The sequence below is a fragment of the Ambystoma mexicanum genome, chromosome 6p (genome assembly GCF_040938575.1).
Source record: "Ambystoma mexicanum isolate Mex_15411 chromosome 6p, UKY_AmexF1_1, whole genome shotgun sequence".
Lineage (NCBI taxonomy): Eukaryota > Metazoa > Chordata > Amphibia > Caudata > Ambystomatidae > Ambystoma > Ambystoma mexicanum.
The window spans coordinates 1,540,909,413-1,540,932,007 of NC_090935.1; the positions used below are offsets into that span (position 1 = coordinate 1,540,909,413).

General features: G+C 43.7%; 1 protein-coding gene across 1 annotated transcript in view; it reads left to right on the forward strand.

The window, feature by feature from the left end:
* LOC138510630 (neuronal acetylcholine receptor subunit alpha-7-like) overlaps positions 1-22,595 on the forward strand; it is a 2,317,401-nt gene that overhangs the window by 357,554 nt on the left and 1,937,252 nt on the right. The window lies entirely within an intron of this gene.

Genomic DNA, 22,595 nt, shown 5'->3' on the forward strand with positions numbered 1-22,595 from the left:
TCCTGAATGGTGCCGGTGCTACCGTCCTCCCCAATCCCATTGAGTCCTATCGGACTCAATGGGAATGGGGAGTAATATTTTCTGGCGCCTGGCAATGAGCAATTACCGGGTTCCGCCGGGGCTGTAATGCCCCAGTAATTGTCCATTTCTGGGCGCTGGAAAATTCATGACTTTGGCGGCAGTGAAATGCAGGGAAGTAGCGAGGCCTCTAAATGGGATGGAGACCTAGGTGTACCTGTTCCCATAGAGAGTCCTACCAGAAACAAAGGAGAGGGATGGGACCAACCATTGAACCCCAGAAAGAGGGCATTAGAATTAAAGAGGAGAGAGAGGTGACCCACACTTGGAACAGATAGATCACTGGGCATAGGGACCTGAAGGGCACAGGGTGAAAGACCAAAGAAATATCGAGGCTTAGTACCAAAAAATGAAATACACCAATCACGGGTCAAAAGATACAAGTATCTTTATTTCTGTAAACATTCAAAGCAAAATCAGATAGCTATCTGGCTCCCAACACCTCGCAGTGTGTACCAGCAGACACCGTGAGGGGTGAGAGTGCTGGACATCCAAATACAGACTTTTTTATACACCACTCCGGTCATTGTACAGCCCCTCTCCAAACTAATAATTTACATACTAGGATTCATGCCCAGTTCATACGACAAATATGACAATATTGTTTAACACATTTAACATGTTTGCCTGTCCATGCATGAAAATTCAATGGCGATGTTGGTTCTCCAGCTCACAGTAAGCCTAGTTTCAAGAATGAACGCAATGCGTTTTAGCCAAAGCACACGGTTTGAGTTTGTTCTACATTGTTTAGTTGTTTAAATGAGGATGAGGCTCTGGGTGTAGACAACACTTAGATTACAGTTCATTCTAGTCACAAGGTTTCTTTGCACAGAACAAACATTCTGCTTTCGGCAGCCTTAATATTGACATAGCTCAAAGTTAATTCGGCACAGCTGTAGTCAAAAACACAGTCCACCATTTTAGGACACAAGGCAAGAGTTGGTGGATGGTTCTAAAATGGCGGCAAAGTCAATTTGAATCGGAGCATTTTAAACGCGGTTTTCTGTACAATGCGAATGTGCTTAGGCCAATATTCATAACCAGACGGTATTATACGAATACGGTTTAAGAAACCCTTCTTTTGGCCTAAGCCAAGAGCATTATTCAAACATTTGTTTTATTCAAAAACCCATGCATCAATGTCCATACAACCTGAATCACATTATTCAGAGATATCAATAGCCATTACTTCCTTGATGGTAATATCCTTCATTACTAAGACATTAGTAGCTTTCTCAGCCGTATATACCTTAGGTCCTAGTGTACCTATCGTTTGTGCACAACATTTTCCTAATATCGAACATATGACAGGGAGACATTGTACACAGCAACAACAAAACAGTAGAATACCAATAACTATCATTAGGACTGCAAAGTTTCCAACACCATGATCCCAACAAGTCCCAGAACCAAGCATTAAGATTCCAGTTTCCCTCTGGGACATGTACTTCAGTACTCAAGGTATGTAGATTTTTAATTGGCTTGAATATGGCAGCGGAGGAGTCAGGTACAAAAACACAACATGCAGATCCCACCAATTTGCATACCCCACCACGCTCAGCTAGGATGACGTCTAACACCATCCTATTTTGGAGGGCTACTAATCTAATTGCCTTTTGCTCCAGCGTAATGTTGTACAAAATATCGGTGGTCCAATTGATGGTCTTTTCCAGTACCCTTGCTAGTCTTTTTATATGCTCAGAATTCATTATCAGTCCCCAGAATGGCACAAAGGATTTTGCTACATCACCCAGGACTTGTGAAGGTGTATCACCATTCTCATCCCGCCTTGGGCGAGCTCTAGAAACTTCAATGGTGGTAGCCACGTATACCCCTGGTAACAAGGTACCCGTGTAACAAGTACCCTACCAATCTCTGGGTAACCAAGGATAGGCCTCATTGCCGCAAACAAAGTAAACAGGGTCTCCTACATACAAAAGTCTGTCCTCACTGGTTAAATTTACAATGTTGGTACAACCCTCCAATGTACCCATTGGCTGAGAAACTTCTCTTTGTATACAGAAAGAAACAGAGTTGGGGCTATGATTGATAGTATAGGAAGGAAGCATGGCATCCCTGTTGCCTACGGGAGCCATCGTCTAGAGAGTCTAGAATGCCTAATAGAAGCAACATTGAGCTTGCTTCTATTTGCAAAGAGAGAACATCCCAGAGGTGTTAAGACTCGCTTTTCAAATTCATTTAGATTAGTCCCGTCAAAGTTCCCAGAAATACTATCATTCCAATGACCAAAGAATAGTGCCCTGAGCCGAGGCATAGCATGCAGTAGTTAAAGGAAGAGGATTAATATACCAGCCCAGTCCCTTTTCCCCATGTTGTGGTAAATGTGAACACACCCAGCAATTTGTTTTGTTCAGAATCACGTGGGTTGCATTCATGATCGTTAAGAGAGTGTTATTATGGTAGCCCTTTCTATGTTGGGAGTATCGAGGAGTGTGCAGATACATGAAAGGTGAAGACACGGTGGGTATTATTTTAGTGGGTAACAGAATATCAATCAGACGCACTTTGTCCATGTACCAGAATCCAAGCGTAACTATAACTATGAAACAGATTGTTAATGTGACTAGAAAACAGTGGGTCCTCAGGGACCATGACACTTGGTGAACAGATTCATCATCGGATAGGCAACCAATGGCTTGCTCCGTACGAGTGAGTTTAGGAATGGACATTGTTTCTCAGAGTCCATTTAGAAGCCTCTACGATAGACTCTTTTAGTTCATCTGTCAGTGGCTCCTGACCACGTGGCCTATCTTGCTTGAAGGTAACTTTGCCGGTCCCCACCTCTTACTTATTTCTCAGTGGAAGAGTGACAAGGGACTGGCTCAACAATGATTTTTTGGTAGGCACAGCTGTAAGTCTGATGTCTAGGTTGCAGATCGTACCTCAAGACTCCAGGTACGGTGTGATCTGCGAACAGAGTGTTGTTGTTTCCTGAAGGACGTGATGAAGCGGAAGCAAGGTTGCTCAACGGTGAAGAAAGATTCAAAGAAGAACTTGAAGACAAAGCAGCAGTCTCCCCAGGCCCCATCGGCTCAGGAAGGATTTCTGTACACAAAACAGGCTCGTGGTGAGTATCAAAGTGAACAATCTCCTTCTCCTCCCCTTTGTCGTGGGGCAGAGGAAAAGGAATCTTCTTGATGTGTGTTGAGTGGATCCAGTGTTTCTTCCCTTTCACTTGTACGGCGGTCTGTGTGGCCAAGAGGACTTGATGCGGTCCTCTCCAGCAAGGTGCGAGACAGGAGGCTCTTTCAATTTATTTTATGAGCACCCAGTCCCCAGGTCGGAGTCGATGACCTCAACCCTCGTACTTTACTGGGAGGGCTTCTCGCACCTGTTGATGAATCAAATACAAGTTTTGAGTTAACTGGTCACAGTACTCGAAAAGGAGCAAATGCTCTACATCTTTTAACAGCTTGGGTTTCTGTACATTCCAAATATTGGCTGGTCTCCCCATAATTATTTCATAAGGAGAGAGCCCTGTCTTTAATTGTGTGGTCGTCCTCATTGAAAATAATGCTATCGGTAAGGCATCTGGCCATTTCAAATTGCTATTTGCACATACTTTTGCGATCTTATTCTTTAGTATACCGTTATGGCGTTCTACAAGTCCGGCACTCTGAGCGTGTCTGGCCAAATGGAACCATGTATCGATCTGTAATCCGTGCATACTTGCAGGATAACAGCAGCGATAAAATGTGCACCATTGCCCGACCAAATGACTATTGGCAAACCAAACCTAGGAAAATATTCCTTCAGTAGGGTTTTTGCCGATGTCATTGCTGTGGCATCTCTTAGAGGAAAAGCTTCCACCCATTTACTGAAAGCGCAGACAACTACAAGTGCATATTATATTCGGATACCGCTCCATTTCGATAAAGTCAAAGGGGGTCATTACGACTTTGGAGGCAGCCATGGTGCTCCATGGCTGCCTCCAAAGTCATGTCCGGGTTCTCAGAATGGGGACTTACCGGGTCATTCCAGTCTTGGAGGACCTGGTAAGTCCCCATTCTGAAAACCATTCCCCATTCCCATTCGAGCCCACATAGGGCTCAATGGGAATGGAGAAGGAGTAAATAATGGGCCCGCAAATAGCGGGCCCGTTATTAGCTCCCTGGCCCCTTAGTGGCTCCCGCTAAGGGCGGCTGGTAAAACCAGACGGCCTTAGTGGGACCCGCTAAGGGACCTCGGAATACGGCGGTAAGGGGTTAACAGCATGGGCATCATTACCGGTGCCGTTAACCCCTTACCGCCGGCCTCGTAATGAGGCCCAAAGTGTATGACCTCAAAAGGCATAGAGGGGGGACCAAAACTACCATTTGGTGTCGATGTACCTTTCCCAACATTATGTTGTAAGCATACCATTTAATTTTGGACAAAATTCTGGACAAAATGCTCAGCAGTTTTTGAAATATTTACATTAACCCAGACAGGTTCTAACAATTTGCAAATCTCTTTGGCACATATTTGAGTTGGACCATGAGCCATCGTAACTATAGCGGTGACATAAGCATCGGGCAGCACACATTTTTGTTTTTCATTATCCACCCAACAATCTTTATCATCTAAACTTGCTGAACTCTCAGCCCACTGTTTAAGTTCGTCTGGAGTGGCATCAGCCTGAATTTCTTTTATGCAACCAATTCCTACGTCTATCACACAAGTGTTGGTGACCTCTTTCGTTATATACATTTTGGAATGCAAATCTGTGGCAGTCTGTTTGGCTACTCTGTCAGCAAAAGCGTTTCCTTTTCCCACATCGCCTGTTACTTTCTGGTGTGCTGCGCAGTTCATTATTGCTAACGGAGTAGGAAGCTCAAGTGCTGAAAGTAGCCGAACTATTAAAGTACCATGCTGTATCTTAGTTCCATGCGAGGTCAAGAAACCTCTCTCTGCCCATAAACGACCTAAGTTGTGAACCACCCCAAAGGCATACTGACTGTCCATAAATATATTCATGCTAAGCCCTTCAGAATGTTCACAAGCTCTGGTCAATGCAAAAATCTCTGCGGCCTGCGCAGAGTTATGCAGAATTGCTTTAGTTTCCACAATAGTGCTTAATGTAGTGATTGTGTAAGCAGCAGTGGATGTACCACCAGAAGTTTGAAGCAGGAGCCATGGCAAAACAGCTCCCCCTTGTGGATCTTTTAAGGGTGTATCGCTTAGATCAGTTCTGCCCTTAGTCTCTTGTTCTGTGGTATAGATGCAGTCATGTGACATTTCGTCACTGCAATCAATTTCTTGCGGACAAGGCAATAGTATGGCAGGATTTAATGAGAAACATCTCTTAATTTTGATATGCGGTGCAAATAGAATCAGCTCATACCTTGTTAGTCGTGCTGATGCGAGATCTTGCATCTGTGTTCTGTTTAATAGAACGTCTACTGATTGAGGTACCATCACGGTTAAGGAGTGACCCAGAACCATACCCTCACTTTGTTTTACAGATGCAGCAGCAACAGCTCTCAAACATCCCGACAAATCGCATGCAACAGGGTCGAGGGTTTTTTCCCCATGTTCCTGCGTCAACACAGCCAAAGTGCATCCATGACATTCATGTACATACAGTATGTAGGACTTTTCGTAATTTGGTGTGCCCAAAACTGGTGCTGAACACAATGCAACCTTGAGCAGATCAAAAGCTTTCTGGCAATCCATGTTCCACAGTAAAGTCAAAGAAATGCCCTTCTTTGTCAATGCCAACATAGGTTTTATCATTAATGAAAAGTTAGGGATCCACTGTCTACAGTCTGAAACCATGCCTATCAAGGCTCTGACCTCTTTCTGTGTTTTTGGGACAGACGTGCTAGAGATGCTTCGTATCCGTTCAGGTGTCAGTCTTCTCCCCTCCTTTGACAGGAGATAGTCTAGATAAGCTACCTCCTGTCGACAATATTGAAACTTTTTCAATGAAGACTTATGCCCATGTACTGCTAGATGGATAAGCAGCAACACAGTGCCCTCCTTGCAAGCAACTTCAGAATCTGCAGCTAGAAGAAGATCGTCGACATACTGCAACAACGTGCAGATGGAAGGCAAATCAAGCGTATCAAGCTGTTCCTTCAATGCTCTACTATAAATGCTTGGACTATGAGTGTACCCTTGTGGCAAATGTAAATGAGCATCCCCCTAGGGTGAACGCGAACAAATATCTACTGTCAACATGTACAGGAATGCTAAAGAAGGCATTCTTTAAATCCACAACACTAAAATTAGTTGCTGAAGTGGGAATCATTGTCAATATTGTAGTTATATCAGGGACAATAGGAAACTGCGGAGCAACAATCTTATTAATAGCGCACAAATCAATAATGAAACGGGAAGGAATTGAATTATCCCCTTTCTTATATACTGGTAGGATCGGACTATTACACATACTCCGTGCAATTTCCTCAATCACTCCTCGACGTGCAAAATCAGAAACAATACTCTTCAAAGCTTGTTCACCATCAACCAAAATCTTATGTTGTGGAATATGCGGGTTTCATACAATTTTAAAAGGCTCAATTTGTAAAATACCAACGTCATTATCATCAACTGCCCATAAACATGCCAGAACTTTATCCAATTCAGTCGGTAAAGGCCTAGTCAAGAATTGTGAAACAGAAGTTCATTGTGGGGAAATCGTTAAATGCACTCCATCCGGAGAACAGTAAATTACAGCATTCAATTCTTTCAACAAATTCAACCCTGACAAGTTCTCGCCACAATTTGTCGTCAAAAGAAATGGACATGAATCAGTAAATGGCCCCAGTGAAATCGGTACCGGCTGAGAGACCGGACTAACCACTGGCATACCAGAGAACCATACAGAAATGTTGTTCTGCCCTGACAGTGGAATATCTGGAACCTGCGAATGATCAACGGAACACTTCTGTGCTCCTGTATCTATCAAAAATAGATGCTTCCTATTCCCCACCTTCATCTCAATGTCGGGCACTTTTTGATCGACAGGAATAGGTACTGGTCCCAGAATCTGCTTCGGGCTGTCCTAACGGGACTAGTACATCATCAAATGCAAGATCCTCAGAAAAATAAACAGTCAAGGGATTATCAAAAATATTCCCATTATTAACACTATGCTGCTGACTATCCTGTGAAGATGACTGTTGATTCTGAGTGAACTGACTTCTCCCAGGATCCCCTATCCCAGGACGGCCTCTGGATCGTCTACCCATGGTACCATACAGGTTATTTGATCGCTGCTGAAAGATCGGGCATTGTGCTTGCCAATGACCTTCCTGTCTGCAAAAAGCAGATTGGTTCATGTGTACAGCACCCATTTGCGCATTACTCTGCGGTGCAAATTGACCTCTAAACTGTGTATTCCCACCTCTGGTTCCTTTTACTATTTGCTGCAACAATACTTTGTTTTCAAGTCTCCCTTCTTCTTTTCTACCTTCTCTTTTTCAGTATTAACCCTATTCTCATAATACTGAGCCATATGCAATACTTCTGACTGCGATTTTGCTTGCCAAGCGCTTTCGGAAGTCATAATTTGTGATTGGATGTCAGGCAACAATCCACGCACAAATTTGTCTACAAACGGTCTTTTTCTTGACTCGGTACTTAAGTCCTGACCGCTGAAGTCTGAAAACACTTGTTCAAAATGATTAAAACATTCGGTAGCATCCTCAGACTTCCCCTGGATGCAAGCTGTAAGCTTGTCCCAAACTATTCTTCTCTCTAGAACCAAAGTTTTCAATTATATTACTATTCTATCTGGCAACGTCAATATCACCTGTGGCGGTTTCTCGCCAGTGTTCCTTTCTCCATCTATCGTACCAAGTTAACCCATGTGTCACCCAGTCCTGCCTGATCATCTACAGTTCTAATCTGTCTCCATAAATCAGCAGGTAGGATCACCGGGAACATCAAATCCATATCACCCAGTGTGAAAACTGACAAATGCAAGACAGATTCAATTTCTTTATAAAATCCTGTTGCATTCTTCCTGATATCTCTAATTGTTTGTCTAATGGTATTCACTTCCTCTCTAGAACATGGTACATGTACAAACTGTGAGATATAATGTGCTTCAATAGTAGTGGCTGCTGCGCCTGTTGCGGCGTTAGCTGGAATTTCTACTTTAGGAAAAAATGTCAGAGGAACCTCCCTCATTGGCAATTGAGAAGTAGGCAACAAACCTTTTTCTTCATAAACTCATCCTGTAGATACTCTACCATTACCTGTAACACTTTCCTTTGCATTGCCGGAGCATACTGACTAAACGTGTCATGCACTTCAATGGGAGAAATTGAAACACCTGAAATCCATCTAAGAGCGTCTCTTGTGCAAATATACGTCTCTTCACTCATTGGTTTACATGAAGGAAGAAATTGTTTCTGCACATATGTGGCTTCCAATCTATTACCATCTATTTCATCATTCTGTAACCGATCTAGCTCCTTCTTAAACTCAAATACCTTCTCAACATGCTCATGTACATTCTCTGCAGTGTCCCTTGAGCAAACTTGTTCAAAATGATTAAAACATGCGGTAGCATCCTCAGACTTCCCCAGCCAGGATGCAAGCTGTAAGCTTGTCCCAAACTATTCTTCTCTCTAGAACCAAAGTTTTCAATTATATTACTATTCTATCTGGCAACGTCAATATCACCTGTGGCGGTTTCTCGCCAGCGTTCCTTTCTCCATCTATCGTACCAAGTTAACCCATGTGTCACCCAGTCCTGCCTGATCATCTACAGTTCTAATCTGTCTCCATAAATCAGCAGGTAGGATCACCGGGAACATCAAATCCATATCACCCAGTGTGAAAACTGACGAATGCAAGACAGATTCAATTTCTTTATAAAATCCTGTTGGATTCTTCCTGATATCTCTAATTGTTTGTCTAATGGTATTCACTTCCTCTCTAGAACATGGTACATGTACAAACTGTGAGATATAATGTGCTTCAATAGTAGTGGCTGCTGCGCCTGTTGCGGCGTTAGCTGGAATTTCTACTTTAGGAAAAAATGTCAGAGGAACCTCCCTCATTGGCAATTGAGAAGTAGGCAACAAACCTTTTTCTTCATAAACTCATCCTGTAGATACTCTACCATTACCTGTAACACTTTCCTTTGCATTGCCGGAGCATACTGACTAAACGTGTCATGCACTTCAATGGGAGAAATTGAAACACCTGAAATCCATCTAAGAGCGTCTCTTGTGCAAATATACGTCTCTTCACTCATTGGTTTACATGAAGGAAGAAATTGTTTCTGCACATATGTGGCTTCCAATCTATTACCATCTATTTCATCATTCTGTAACCGATCTAGCTCCTTCTTAAACTCCAATACCTTCTCAACATGCTCATGTACATTCTCTGCAGTGTCCCTTGAGCAAGCTAGGACATTCAAATCCCTCAACCCCTGTGGGACATTCATGTCTGTCAGATCACTCCAAATATCAACCAAATTAGTTCCCATCCCCTCTATCAAAATAGTCTGTTCGGGAATACTTTTTTCGACAAGAATCGCAGCTAAAACAGCTGATTTTTCACCCTCTTCTATATATTTTTCAGCCCATGTATACAATTCTCTATTTCTTATTTTGGATACTGTGCTACGAGTCACTATTCTTGAATCAGCTCCCGCCCCTTCAATCTCTATAAGTGGAGCAGAACCACTTGGAAAAGAGAATTCAGACAAATCGTGCTCAATAGGCATTAGAGACACTACCGCTGGTGGTGGAGATGGAATTAAGGGAACGGCAACTGTCTGTAAGGGTGAGGATGCAGAAAGGGGATCAACAGGAAGACGAGCAACAGTGGGAAAAGGAGCAACAACGGGAGGAAAGGGAACAACAACGGGAGGAGGTGCAACAGCGAGAGGAGGTAAAACAACAGGGAGAGTCACATAAGGAGGTGGCGCAGTGGCAACAGTCCTACATTCATTCAATGACTTATTAATCAGCTCGTCTGCATTATGAAAATCCTGAGAAGGATATATTTTCTATACTCCAAGTTGAAAATCCCTATCCGTACTTCTAATAGATTCTAACAGTAATGCTTTTTCAGTATTAGACATGTGTCGACGTGCATGTTTTTCTTTACTCTTAAGTTGCTGCATAGCTTCCTTTCTCCAATCTTTAATTACATCAAATGCTGCAGGCTTAGACTTTTTCTTCAACAATATAGACTCTAAATACTCTATAAGGGAAATTTCAAAACTACCATGAACTGGCCACTGAAATTCGGAAGCATGTCTAGTTTGTCTGTGCCAAATATCGCTAAATACAATACTATTTAGGCCATATTTACAGTACATTAAACAAGCCGGTGAGCTAACAGGTGGCGCCGCTTGGCATCGTCCCAAAGATTGTCTGTCTCTGCGGAATAAACAATTTCCCAGGCATGTCAGATTACTCGTGTTACCTGGCGTTGTTTGTACTCGCCAGTGCAAAGCTGCAACCAATATCAGGAATCTTAGGAATCAGGGCACGACTCACCTGATTTCAAACAAAGGTGGTCTGATCGGATTACAAAGGATCCTCATGGTTGGCAATTTCGGCAAAGAGCCTGCCTCGATATGGGGACCCGCGTCAAGATGCCCCCTCGAACCGCTTGCTCACCATCCAGGGATCGGACCGTGCAGTACTGTCGAGGTGTCGCGTCTCATACAAAAGGGGCCCCTTTTTTTTTCACTCTCTGATCGCGGTCCGTTAGCTGCATCTTATTTTCAGCGAGGTGACATCAATCTTGAGGGTCCCAATTCAGGCGTCATATGAAAGGCCAAAGAAATATCGAGGCATAGTACCACAAAATGAAATACGCCAATCACAGGTCGAAAGATACAAGTATCTTTAGTTCTGTACAGATTCAAAGCAAAATCAGATAGCTATCTGGCTCCAAACACCTCGCAGTGTGTACCAGCAGACACTGTGAGGGGTGAGAGTGCTGGACATCCAAATACAGACTTTTTTATACACCAGTCCGGTCATTGTCCAGCCTCTCTCCAAACTAATAATTTACATACTAGGGTTTGTGCCCAGTTCATATGACAAATTTGACAATATTGTTTAACACATTTAACATGTTTGCTTGTGCATGAAAATTGATTGATTGATTGATATTTTGTTTCTATTGCGTTTGTACACAAGTGTTTCAGAGCACGACAAGGCAAGGGAGGGGAAAAGGGGAGAACAAAACAGCGATCTTACTAGGCCCAGTGACATTGAGAACGCGCAAGTGCATGGGAGAGGGGGAGGGGAAAAGTGCATGGAAGGGGGGAGAAGTGGAAAGTGTGAAGCAGAGGAGAAACAGATAAATAACAATACATAAATAATAAAGGCAACAAACAGTGGTAGTGCAGTCAGCAATTTGCAAGTGCTAGGTTTAAGGCAGCAGACAGGGTAGGTCTGATAAGTGCAGGAAGAAAAAAAGGGGGGGTTTTATGGGTACAGATACAGACCCCAGTGCAAGGGGTGGCCCGGAGGCAGTGCGGGAGGGTGGCAAGGTGAGCAGGTACTTGGGCCCGGAGGACAGAAGGTGGCCAGGTGCACAGTGCCAAGAGAGAACAGATCAGCAGGGGAGAGGGGGAGCAAAGGCAGAAGAAAAGAGGAAGGTCTTGAGGTGCTTCCGGAGATGATTCTCCTCAAGTTTTAGAGTGGCAGGGAGGCTTTTCCAAAGAAAGGCCCCAGCCGAAGACAGAGATCTACCCCGAGCTTGTTTCTTTGAAAAAACACTGACCCTGAGGGAGTTGGAGGTAGAGGAGTGAAGAGCTTGAGAGGGGAGGTATTTGCGGAGGGATAGCTGAAGGTATTTTGGACCCAGGCCCCAGAAAGCCTTGTGGACAATGCAGAGGGTTTTGAATTTAATCCTTGCATCCACCTGGAGCCAATGGAGAGATTTCAGAGCTGGAGAGATACGATCCCAGGCTTGAGGCCAAGGACAAGTCTTGCAGTCCTGTTTTGGATTAGTTGCAGAGGGCGGAGAGTAGAGGCAGGCAGATTTAGAAAGAGGCTGTTACAATAGTTCAAGCTAGAGAGAACTAGAGATTGGGATACCATGAGCTTCTGGGGGAAGGAGAGGAAAGACAGAGTACCTCTGAGGAGGTGTAGTAGGAAATTTGACTTTTTAGAGACCTCAGAGATGTGGGCGGAGAAGGAGCCTGATCAGTGATAGCCAGGTTTTCACGGAGACAGTTGAGCAGGATGATATGGTTGACCATGTCGAAGGCAGAAGAGAGATCGAGGAGGATGAGGACAGAGGGAATGTAAGAGCTAAGGTAGGAGAGCAGATCTTCATGGATGTTCAGGAGAGCAGTTTCGGTGCTTCTGGCAGCTCTGAAGCCAGACTGGTGATCATGGAGACAGCCAACCGAATTGGAGTAAAGGTTAAGCTGAGAGATGGACAACTTTTCCAGGAGTTTGCCCAGAAAGGGAGTAATGGAAATTGGGCAATAGTTAGCTGGACAAGAAGGATCAGCTGTGGGTTTCTTGAGAAGAGGATGCACAAAGGAGTGCTTCAGAGGGGAGGGGAAGGATCCTGAGTCAAAGGAGTGGTTGCAAAAATCAGCAAGGGCCGGAGCGAGGGTGTCTATGTGGTCCTTGATGGTTTTAGAGGAACAGGGATCAACCTGTTTTGACGAGGATTTCATAGATCGGACTTGTCTAGCGACCTCGTCAGGGTAGAAAAGAGGAAAGGATGAGAAGGATGGGGGGGTGGCTAAGGGAGGGTCAGCAAGCACAGATGGAGAGGGGAGAGGAGGAGTTTAGGTGGAGAGGGTGGACAGGATGTCCTGGGTTTTTTAAATGAAGTGAGATGCAACGGCTTTGCAAATAGCCTGGGAGGCAACAGGAGGGGTAGAGACTGCAGCAGGGTTGTCCAGCTCCTTGCAGATTTTAAAGAGTTTGGCTGAGTTGTTAGATGCCGCAGAGACACAAGCTTGAATGTGGACTCTCTTCTTGATGAGGACAGAGAGTCAGTATTGCCTTTGTAGCAGGCGACGGGCCAGTTTGTCAGAGGATGAACCGGAAGGTCTCCATTTCCTCTCAGCCGCCCTACACTTAGTTTTAAGTGTAGCTAGGTCAGAGTCATACCAGGAATTGCACTTGGCTTTGGACTTCAAATGGATCCTCATGACAGGGGCAAGAGCATCAAGCGTATCAGAAATTGAGGAGGAGAGCAGAGACAGGGCTGTGTCAGGATGTGAGACAGCCAAAGGTGGAGGTAGGGGGGTGAAAGTGGTGGAAAAAACCACAACTGTCACACGCTTCATGGGCCGGATGTCCGAGAAGGTAGGTGGCAGTGTTGGGGTAGGCTTGGCTTGGGGGGAAGAGAGGGAGAGATGAGAGGAGAGGAGGGAGTGATCGCCAGGAGAGAGGAGTGGTCAGAGGGATGGGAGGTCAGAGGAGATCAAGACATTGAGTGTGCGCCCTGCAGAGTGTGTTGGGCCAGAGGGGAGGATGGATAGGGAGAGCGAGTCACAGAGGTCACGGAAGAGTACAGAGGAGGAGCAAGGAGAGTCTAAATGTATATTGAGGTCACTGAGGAGGAGGAGTTGAGTGGTAGAGGCCAGGAGGGAGGAGGAGAGGTCTGCCCACACAGAGAGAAATGAGGTGATTTGACCAGGAGGCCAGTAGATGGTAACCACAGTAAGAGAATGGGAAGGCATTCAAAATAGGAGTAGGTCTGAGTTGGAATGATAGAGGCAGGAATCCACTCAGGAAAGATCAGGGCTACCCCACCACCGGGACGCGAGGATCTGGGTGCTGAGAGGATCTTGTAGCCATCAGGAAGGAGAGTGTCAAAGCTCGTGACAGAGCTGGCCATGAACCATGTCTCAGTAAGATCAAGGACATTAAGGTCTAGTTCTTCAAAGAGGTGGCAGATGTCAGAGGAGTGTTTGACAGCAGAGTGAGAGTGGCAATATGAAGAAGGTTCCCAGCCTTAAAGACCTTCCGGGGAGGGGTACAGATCAGAAGTATTCCCTGTGGAAGAGAAAGAGCCCTAGGAGCGGCAGAGGAGGAGGAGAGAGAGGGCAAGGTAGCCAAGGGGGGAGAGGAGGGGACAGCAGGAGATGAGAGGAAATTGATGAAGCGACAGAAGCACCTATCAAAGAGGAGGAGATTGGCCTGAGGGCCTTGGACCATGACAGTGCCATTTAGGTAGACATTAATGATGACTTTAGAGGAGTCGAAGGAAGCCATGAGAACTTCCCAGCGAATGCCACCATTAATGTGAGAGGAGGAGATAGGGCAGAGCACAGAGACCATATGAGGAGTCCATAGATCTGGCGAAGGAACGACACCGAGGATGTTGGTGAGGGTCTGTCTGCTGGAAGCATTGGAGTAGGTGTAAGCGATAGGAAGGCCAGGGTTAGAGGCCAAGATATCCTTTTTGAACTTCTTCCTACCAGACTTAGTGAGAAGGGAAGGATAGTCAATGGAGAAGCAGTTGGAAAAGATAGGAGAAACAGAAAGCGCCATTGGGGTGGAAGCGAGGAGAGGATGGAGATACTCAGGGGGCTAAGGTAGATGTGGGACAAAAGAGAGTGGTGAGGTCACTGGGCTGGCAAGTTACAGAGAAGAAACAGTATACAAGCAAAATACAGAGAATTTAGCAATGGGCAGCAAGATTTGATTTTATAGCACAAAGCAAAAACAGCAAGATTTGACTTTTTATAACAAAGCAAAAACAGCAAGATTTTACTTTTTAGCACAAAGCAAAAACAGCACGATTTGACTTTTTAGAACAAAGCAAAAACAGCAATATTTGACTTTTTAGAACAAAGCAAAAACAGCAAGATTTGACTTTTTAGAACAAAGCAAAAGAAGCAAGATTTGACTTTTCAAACTTGGAATCGGATGTTAGAAAAGGGTTTTAGGAAGCACTGCTCATCAGGATGACAACATGGGAGTAACAAGCAGAAAGAACAGTGATAGTCAAAGGCGGTAGGAGTGAGTCCATAAGGAGGGAACTAACCCATAGTTCTGGAGGAGGCAAAGTCAAGGCAGTCCGGATTTCTTAGAGGAGTGAGGTGGCAGCATCATTGTGGTTAAGGTGCAGGGAGGACCCCAATTAGCGTTCTGGAAGCGAACAGGGAACAGACAGGGGCCTTAGAAGTGGGCCTTTGCTGAGAGGGCTGGCTGAAGCCTGCCGGTCCCTGATTGGATGGAAGAAAACACTCAGCAACCAATGGGAGTACAGCACAGGGAGAGGTAGTTCAGCACAGCCTGCTTACACAACAAAGAAAGCCACGTATGCCATCTTGAAAGGGCCAAAAAACAGTCAAATAAGCAGGCAATAGTGGGAAAAAACTTGTGCTTTTAAAATAGCAAGGCAGCTCCAGGTATTAAAAAGCTCAAAACATGGCAGCATGATGAATTTGCCAAATAAAACAGTCCTTTCCAACAATTTTATGCAGATTTCGTTTTTTTTCTTTTTCTTCACTTCTTTTCCAAATTCGATTTTTCAGGTTCAATAATTCACCTGGAGGTGCAGTAATGCACAGCAAGTGCACCTACCTAATGGAATGGTCAGTAGCCAGGCACAAACCCCACATGTGAACAACAGATTGCCAGGAGGGTGGAAACAGGAACTCACTCTCAGTGAGAAGCAGATGAAAGAATATGTGTTTCAGTCAGTATCAGTGCAGACATAGCATATCTTGCGGGTAGGCCAACCAGGATAACATGTTGCAGTGAGTACTGTTCCTCAATTTCATCTCTCAACCTAGAAAGAGGGATTATGTTTCATTATGGTTTTAGAATCAGGTTTGACATGTAAATTGATGACACCCTATGTGCTTCTTCTTTGACTTTAAGCAGTGCCAGTCACACAGAAGAGAGCCACAGGGCTGATCATCTATATTCAAGTCAGAACATGTACATAGATGACTGTCTCAAAATGTATATGTGCTCTCACTTCTGCTAATGTGCATATCTTTATTAACTCAGTAATATTATGTTACTAGAATGTTTACAGTGCATCACCGCCATTTGCATGGCCCACAGGTTCTCTAGAAGATCTTGAAGTGAGTGGGTGTGTTTGGTTATTTGGGAGGTGAAGGAAATGAAAGATTGTAGCTCTATTGTGATGAGTTTGCAGATGGGACGATGTACCCTGAGCTCTGCATTCTTGTACGCTTTCTAAGACTGGAGGGTAAGAGGCATTGAAGGCTTTTTGTCCAGAGAGGCACTGTCGTGCCTGCAGTGCGGGCATGTGTTGGCCAGGGGCTGAGTATGTCAGTTGTAGTTAGAGGTATACGTTTTTTATGTTTGTGTTATGGGGAGAGGGTCTTTAGTGTTGGAAGACCATATGCCTGTGGCTGGTGTGCCTATGGCTGTGGTAACTAAGTTGGAGAGAAATCGAGGGAAATGCTGAACGATGTCACTGCCATCATCAATGGATATATGCAGGAAGGATGGACTGAACTTCCACCAAAATATACACAGACAGTGTGAAAGGATACATCTCTCACACAACTAACAGAAAACACATAACAACCGTTGACTGCACAACAAGGCAAAAGTTGTGGTTCATTCATCTTCAGTATATTTTGTGAGTACATTGGGCATCAATATGAGTACAGTAGTGTAGGTAAGCATGCTGGTAAAGTCGCGGTAACCCCCAAAATAAGCTGTGGTCACTAAAATCATTTTTTACAAAGAGCAATATATTTATAAGAAAAAAAACAAATTGGGCCTCATTACGAGTTTGGAGGTAGCCATGCGCTTGATAAGGGCATGGCTCACCCCAAACTCGGGTCCGGGTCCCACAAAAGGGGATTTACCGGGCCATTCTGACCTTGGAGGGCCCGATAATTCCCTTTCCCTTTCCCATCTAATTATCGCCCAATTCCCTCATTGATGTTAGTGCTAAAAAGTAGGAAATTCTTGCTTGCATGGCTGGAAAGCTGGGTTATGGACAATCAAAGGATGTTTAACTTTCAAGCGTGATTCAGGCTTGGCATTGGCACTATCGATCAACTGCTCTGGCTAAACCTGCTACAGTGGAAATGTGCATTATTATTTGGTCAACCATTGTACATGATCTTCTTTGATCTGCGCATTGCATATGATGCAGTACCATAGGGCTCAATGGGGTTGGGGAGGATGGTAACAACGGTCCCGTTAATAACAGGCCGTTGCTGCCATCCGGTACTGCTCGCTGGTGCCACCCCGCACGCCTGGTCCGACCAGGCGTTCCAGAGCGTCACCCATGAGCATACTCGGAATGTTGCTGCGTGGTAAAAACGGTACCGGTACCACTACCGGCGCCGTTGTTGCCTTACAGCAACACTCCAATTGAGGCACAATGTGTTCTCTAATAGTTGGTGTGACCAGGAATTTCAAACCTGTAAAATTAGACTAATTGCTGCACTTAAGGTAGAACACACAAAGTATAGTGACAAAATCAGAGAAATAAGAAAAGGTTACACACACTTGATAGTGCAAAAGAAGAAAGAGCAGATAACAGGTGGGATATTCTCAAAAATGCATGTTCTAAAAGGGATATGCATTCCATTTAGTCCATAGTCGCCACGGGTTCAGTATGTGAAGCTGAAATCATAGATACTAATAATCCTAATGATCTATGGGAGTCTAATTTTTCCAAACTGTACGATAAACCCTTCTTTTTTTAATAATGAGATCCCTTTATCTATCATTCCCCCTGTAAATATGACTGTGCAGGAAGTGGAATTAGCCCTATTTACAGAATGTAAGAACAAGGCATCAGGGTTAGCTAGTGCCCCAAGTTAACTATTCCAGTCTGAACCAGTTATCAGGACCCCTTTCCTGCTTAAGTTATTTAATAAAATCAGAGCTAACGATCAAATACCACATAGTTAGAAAGGTGCTGAAATTGAACCGATTTTTAAAAAAGGTGACCAGAATATTCCATCTAATTATCGCCCCAATTCCCTCATTGATGTTAGTGCTAAAAAGTAGGAAATTCTTGCTTGCATGGCTGGAAAGCTGGGTTATGGACAATCAAAGGATGTTTAACTTTCAAGCGTGATTCAGGCTTGGCATTGGCACTATCGATCAACTGCTCTGGCTAAACCTGCTACAGTGGAAATGTGCATTATTATTTGGTCAACCATTGTACATGATCTTCTTTGATCTGCGCATTGCATATGTTGCAGTACCAAAGCGTAAATTATGGAAGCATCTAATTACTCTTGGTATTCCAATTAACCTGGTATTGCTAAACTGCACCATGATAACTATGTAAGCGTAAGATTCGGGCGTGAGGGTTAAAGCACTCCAGGATTCCCAGTTACTGGTGGGGTAAAGCAGAGGTGCGTGTTGTCCCCACTCCTGTTTTGCTCATACATCAACAAGCTAGGCAATTTAATAAGCAACTCTTGTATAGGTGCAACACAAATCGGTGGAGTGCTTATTGTCATTCTCCTTTTCGTCAACAATGATGCAGTACTAACCAGCAACGCACAATAAGGGCTTCAGAATACTTTGAGTTTATTTGAGGACAATGCAAGCAGGATGGGCTTGGAGATTAAAATCTCCAAAGCAAAATCTGTGATTTCTTCATTAAGGAAGATAAGCAACATCATTCTGCAGTCCAGAGATTCCCTGCTAGGAACAGTAGATCACTATGATTATCTTGGTGTACATGTTGACGAAAAGGGATCATGGTACAAACAAATCTCTAAAAGTGCAATATCGCTCTCAAGGTATGGAGGTGCTATCAGTAGATTCTGAATGATGGGAAAGCTATTGTCCATTCCATTGAGGTTTAAAGTGCCAAGGCTCAAACTGCAGACACATATGACGCAGAGATCTGGGGTCATGGTAACTTCCAATCTTTGGCGAGAAGGTCATTTAAGATCTTAAAACTGTATTAAATCTCCCTCTGGATAAACCCAATATTCCCCCCCTATTAGAACTTGGGATCCCTATCCTTGATTATGAGGCAACGCTTAGACCGTTCATTTTTGGCACAAGGTGTGGACAAGAGAGTACTTGGAACCATACGGGGAAGCATGTGGAGATCTCCTCTCTCAAAATGAATCCATATATCTGTATATATAAATATAATTTAGCCATGATCTAAACTTTGGTTATGTTTCAGATAGTATAATGATATCCCAGGAGAATCACATGCCCTCAAGAAGGACCATTAAAAGAGCCCACAATGAAATATTTGATTGTATGAATATGGCGATTGTTCCGGGCTCTAGCCTAATTCACTGGTACCTGGAGAACAAGATATTCCCTGGTTTAGAAATCTATTCTCATTGGAGGACAATCATTCCTATATATTGTATTTCAAATGCCTCCAGGAAATACTGCTCTTAGCAGGCTTCAAGATTAAATGTGAAAACGAAACAATGGACAAGTCTAATTTCTGTCTAACTGCCCCTGAGTATATATACCACTTTCTGTTTTTCTGCCCCTTTTATCCGATTGAACAATATTGGAACAGTAAACCATGCTTTATTCTTGTTTAGCCAAACACGATCGGAATACCCATTATGGTTGATCTCCCAGTTTTTCAAAGGATCATGGAGACTCAGAAGAAACAACGAAATAGAACCTGCTAATTGTTAAATAGTAGATGAGGATGTTAAGATCATAAAAACAATCATGCTTATTAATGGATTAATCTGGAGGCAATACATTATGTATAATGTTTTAATTTGTTAAATATAAATACATTATTTTATTTCAAGGCTTTATTATTTTTAAAATCGACAATCAACTATTAAATATTTAAATTATTATGTTGTATTAAATGCATATCTTATACTGATTGAGATGTTATGGCATTTTTACTAAAATAAATCTATTTTGACTGACTGGCTTCACCACCACATTACTGCACTGCTGCACTAACAGTTTTGGTGGTGAAGTGAAGTCACCTCCAGCAAAATGCTGGGTGTAAATCATCCACTTTAGCACCAGAAATTATCAGAATGCCCATGGCAGAATTACTGCTCTCAGTCATTAAAAAAAGCAACAATGGAGCCCAATAAACTCCATAAATGGGGATTAACACTGCCATACCACCAATCTGTTAGCCCATGGTAATTACACTAGACTGAATGTCAGCAATGGTAATAGATGTTGATGGTAATTCCATGGCTGCTCAATTACTGGGCAACTCGTAATGATCCCAAGAGCCTCTTAACCCAACTGCTTTGGCTTTATCAGCTCCTTAGCAGAAGTGTTGTTGTCCAGTGTGTAATGTCTATGCTTTCCCACTGCAGGGCATGATGGTTAAGCCTTGTCATTGGTGGAGAGGCTTTGTGGACTCCCACTTCCCCTATAGTCTTTGGCTGGGTCAGGTTCCATCTTTACTTCAATGCATTCAAATTGGCTTGCATTCTGATGACCTTAATACCATGCCATTGTGAGCATTGTGAACGGTGGCTATGGCCCCCTTTTGGGCTACCACTACCATAGGATCTTCTTTTGGCACCCACTGTTCCTGAACAAGAAATGTATAAGTGATGTGTTGTTTGTACTAATTCATGACATCGAGCTTAAATAGATACTGCTAGGGATATTGTTATTGATTGCTCCTCTTCAGTGCATTCTCTTGATAACAATGGTTCCTTACTTAACCTATGTAAGTCTCTGCAACGCCAACCAATGGGTACCGCCCCTCTAAGGTATGATGTATGAATACTGGGTGACTTGTCTAGGACACCTGATATGCACCACCTTTACGGAGATACAGCAACTGAAGGCGGGATGGGGGACAATAAAGGGTGGGAGATACCACTGCCTGAGGCTAATGGCACGATTAACTTTGAGTATCAAACCATATCTGAGAGACTGGATGATTTACACAGAATTTGTTCCAATCTAGTGATACAACAGCTCCGAACCCAAAAGCAACTAGATACAGTGATTAAGGCTTTGGGGTTGCGGTCATTGGACTCTGTTCATTTAGCTGATGATAGGATAGCACTCTGTTCTATGAATAAATATCATACAGATGAAATAGCCGAATTGAATATTACTAGTGTCCAGGATACAAGGCCTATGACATCCGAAGAGCAGGAAGAAGGTGGTAGCCATGTTTCCCTGGATGAATCTGAGAATACAAAGAGAACAGAAGATTCAGTGAATATTGTGGCAGCCAATGAGGAAGATGCGCTTGAGGCATTATGTGCTGAAATTTCACTGATGGGGAGATCTGAACCTTTGATATCCGGGAACAGACCTGAAATATTGGTAAAGGATAACCAGGTCAAACCATTAAAGACATTCAACCGGTTAATAATTAACCAGGACGATTAAGTTAAAACTTCTATGTCAGCAGTTAAAATGTCATCCTGTCTTGCCAAAGCTAGGAGAGTTGTACATACTTGGGCTGACGGGACCACTAGAAGTGTGACATTAAGAGGCCCCCTGGATAAGTGGGCCTTTCCGTAGTTTGGTGCTGGATCAACTGTTGCTGTACTTGGGGCTAAGGCTGTGGTACCAACAGGGTCCCAATGTTTTTGCTGCTAATGTTATTAAGCAATGCCTACAATCTAAGCAAGAAGTGGGAGGTGGAGGTCCATCAACAGAGTGCAATTCTAAAATAAGGTAGCCTCCTCGAGTTAAGTTTGTACAAGGGCTACCTGACGAAGATGCCATTTCCTCCACCCTAAAAGTTATTAAAGAAATCAAGCCTGGTACTGATTTAAAAACTAAAATAAGTGCTAAAACAGTAACAATAATTAGACTTGGATGTATGGTCAGGTTGGTAGAAAAGAATACTACGGCGGCCAGCTCTTTCATGAATAGAACTCATTTGTTGCAGATGTTGGCTGCGGTACCATGGTTGTGCACTATTAGATCATCAGATATTTTGGAATTGGCACTACCTAAATGGGATAGCCCCACGAATTGGGTGCTCTTACGAGTGGCTAGTCCGGTGGTGGCTGCCCTAATGTGTATCAATGTTGGTGCACTGGAAATGTTTGGACTGAGATTGTCGGTGTATGGGGAAGCAATGAATTGAGGTGCGGGGGGAATGCCGGGAAAACCTGGTATCTTCAGTATTGCTGGGGTACTGGGAAAGCTTGAATCTACACGTGATAACTGTGGAAGGGCCATAGGGTCTGAGACCCTCTTCCAAAAAAAAGTGGATAGGTGATGATCTTTCAATTTAATTAGCTGGAATACACGTGGGCACAGGCATTTTTTTGTAAAGATGGTTCACTGACACCATTGCTGGGCTCTGATATATTTATGCTACAGGATACATTGCTTGATAACCTGTATATTTCGAAGGCTTTCATTTACATCATTTGTTTGCCAGTAAAGGCAATAGAGGGAGGCCCACTGCATGGCTTATTATTGATGTCAGTCAGAAGCTGTGCTCACGTGAAGTCTGGCATACCCACGAGGCGGGGTCCACTCTCGGGGTAGAGGTCACTTATATTATAGGTACTCAAAGATTTGTTCTGCTGGTTATTAATGTGTGTTTACCCCGCAGCTTAAAAACCATCAACGGTTTCCTGCTAAAGTTCGAGGAGTGTTTGGCTGAGAACCTTAGAGCTGATTCATGGAATAATTAGCGCGGCGCAA